Consider the following 2503-nt stretch of genomic DNA (forward strand, 5'->3'; position numbering starts at 1 on the left):
ATAACAAGAAACCTATACACGGCACGGTTTCTAATGCACCTCACGATCCGCGTGTTAAATTTTGTTGGTATATATGCAAAAAGAGTTTCCTCAATTTCTCTAACAAGGCGAACCACTCGACAAACATAAAAACATGCAGGCCCTTGCAAATATGTTGACCACCGTAGCTTGCATCACTTCGAGTAAGTAAGGGATTGTGGTACTTCCCTAAGCGCTGGTTTGACCAGACTCTACGATTTCGTGTAGCGCCACAAAACGACAGAGGACACATGGAGGCGACGGGCACAATTGCGCAGACTATTTTCTGCCTCAGTCATGCTATATGACTGACTCGCTGAGAATATGTGGGAAGTTTGTTTGCTTAGGAAGAATTACTTATACAAGCACTAAATGTTTACCCAGGTGTTAGTCAAAAGTTCGATGCTTTCTCTTTCATCTTTAGAAATTTTGGAAATATCATCATTGTCCTCATAGCACAGTGTGTATAATTAAATGCTAGGCGATTGTCGTAGTCAGTGTACGGCGGGATAAGACGGTAGAGTGGTTACCAGGAGTTTTGCGGGCACCGCGATACATTTGGAAAGCCGGGAAGCACATCAAGTATTGCAGTGCAGCCACTACACATTCCTCCACCATTGCGAACCTAAATTAAGAGTACGTAGTGATGCTAAGTTATACATCAGTATTGTATTGCCGCCTTCCAATTATTAAACTAAAAACAATATTATATCTTATCTAGGGATAAAGCTAAACCTTATTTAGCATCTATGTTTTCTGAACCCAGCCAGACATAAAACCCTCCACCATTCCGAACTTCGGAGGCGCCCGAGTGGTGATGCCGTTTCGTACATGACAAAAGGCTGACGAACAAATACAATAAAGAATAAAGGTAGCAATAAATGTTACCAAACAAACTAATACTAGTGAAGGAAACTCCATGTCGAAATCCAGTCGTGACCGGGAGGTGTATATATATATATATATATATATATATATATATATATATATATATATATATATATATATATATATATATATATATATATATATATATATATATATCAGAATTGGAAATGAGGTGCTCATTGAAAATACCACTGAAATTAGAGTTGGCAGTAAAGAAAACCCCGGAAAGCAAAGGGGAGGATGTGGTAGGTCATTGAAACAGATAAAGAATTTCGGAAAGAAAGAAAGAAATTGGAGGAAAAATGCCGGCCACGTGAGATTCGAACTCACGACCTCCAGAATAGCGGTCTGGTGCGATAACCACTACGCTATCGGCGGGGCGATTTTCCCCTCCAATTTCTGGGGTATTTAGGTTTAGGTATTTTTGTTTCCTGTGCTTGGGGGTGGTAGCCAGCGCCACCCGGACTGCTCAGGGTGAAGGGGACCTTCTTTTTAACCCCCGGGCCGTGACTCGAGTGTCTACGACATGTCGAGAGTGGTCGTCCAGTGTTATACCCTATTAGGCTTCCTATGGCACCAAGACTGCCAGAACAGAGGCCCTCGCTATGGATGTAGCGAATCAGAATTTTAAAAGAGGGCTCGTTGAAAATAACACACAAATAACAGTTGGGAGTCTAGAAGACCTCGGAACGCCAAGGGGAGGATGAGGTAGGTCATTGAAACATATAAAGAATTTGGGAAAGAAAGAAAGAAAGTGGAAAAAATGCTCGCCAGGCGGGATCCGAAGCCACGACCTCCAGAATACCGGTCTGGTGCGATAACCACTACGCTACCGGCGGGGCGATTTTCCCCTCCACTATCTGGGGTATTTATGTTTAGGTATTTTTGTTTCCTGTGCTCGGGTGTGATAGCCAGCACAACGCGGACTACTCGGGGTTAAGCGGACCTTCTTTTTAAACCCCGGGGTGTCACTCGAATGTCTACGACATGTCGTGAGTGATTGACCTGCGTTGAACCCTCTTAAACTTCCTATGGCACCAAGACTGCCAGAACAGAGGCTCTCGCTATGCATGTAACGAATGAGAATAGGAAATGAGGGGCTCGTAGAAAATAACACACAAAGAAGAGTTGGCAGTCAAAAAAACCTCGGAAAGCAAAGGGGAGGTTCTGGTAGGTTATTGAAAAAGATAAAGAATTTCTGAAAGAAAGAAAGTGGCGAAAAATTCCCGCCATGTGGGATCTGAACCCACGACCTCCAAGTGGCGCTGACTACCACCCCCAAGCACAGGAAACAAAAATACGTAAACATAAATACCCCAGAAAGTGGAGGGGAAAATCGCCCCGCCAGTAGCGTAGTGGTTATCGCACCAGACCGGTATTCTGGAGGTCGTGGGTTCGGATCCCACCTTGCGGGCATTTTTTCTCCACTTTCTTTCTTTCCAAAATGCTTTATCTGTTTCAATGACCTACCAGATACTCCACTTTTCTTTCCGAGGTTTTTTTGACTGCCAACACTTATTTCTGTGTTATTTTCAACGAGCCCCTCATTTCCTATTCTGATTCGCTACATGCATAGCGAGGGCCTCTGTTCTTTTAG

The 2503-nt window shown here is 43.5% G+C and overlaps 1 non-coding gene across 1 annotated transcript; it reads right to left on the minus strand.

The window, feature by feature from the left end:
- Nucleotides 1–1211: 1211 nt before the first annotated feature.
- Trnas-gcu (transfer RNA serine (anticodon GCU)) lies at nt 1212–1284 on the minus strand. Its single transcript has one exon. It is a non-coding gene; the product is annotated as a tRNA-Ser (tRNA).
- Nucleotides 1285–2503: the final 1219 nt, after the last annotated feature.

Source organism: Haemaphysalis longicornis, unplaced genomic scaffold (assembly GCF_048455015.1).
Source record: "Haemaphysalis longicornis isolate Haplotype H1 unplaced genomic scaffold, Haemaphysalis longicornis Haplotype H1 scaffold_13, whole genome shotgun sequence".
In the NCBI taxonomy this organism is placed as follows: domain Eukaryota; kingdom Metazoa; phylum Arthropoda; class Arachnida; order Ixodida; family Ixodidae; genus Haemaphysalis; species Haemaphysalis longicornis.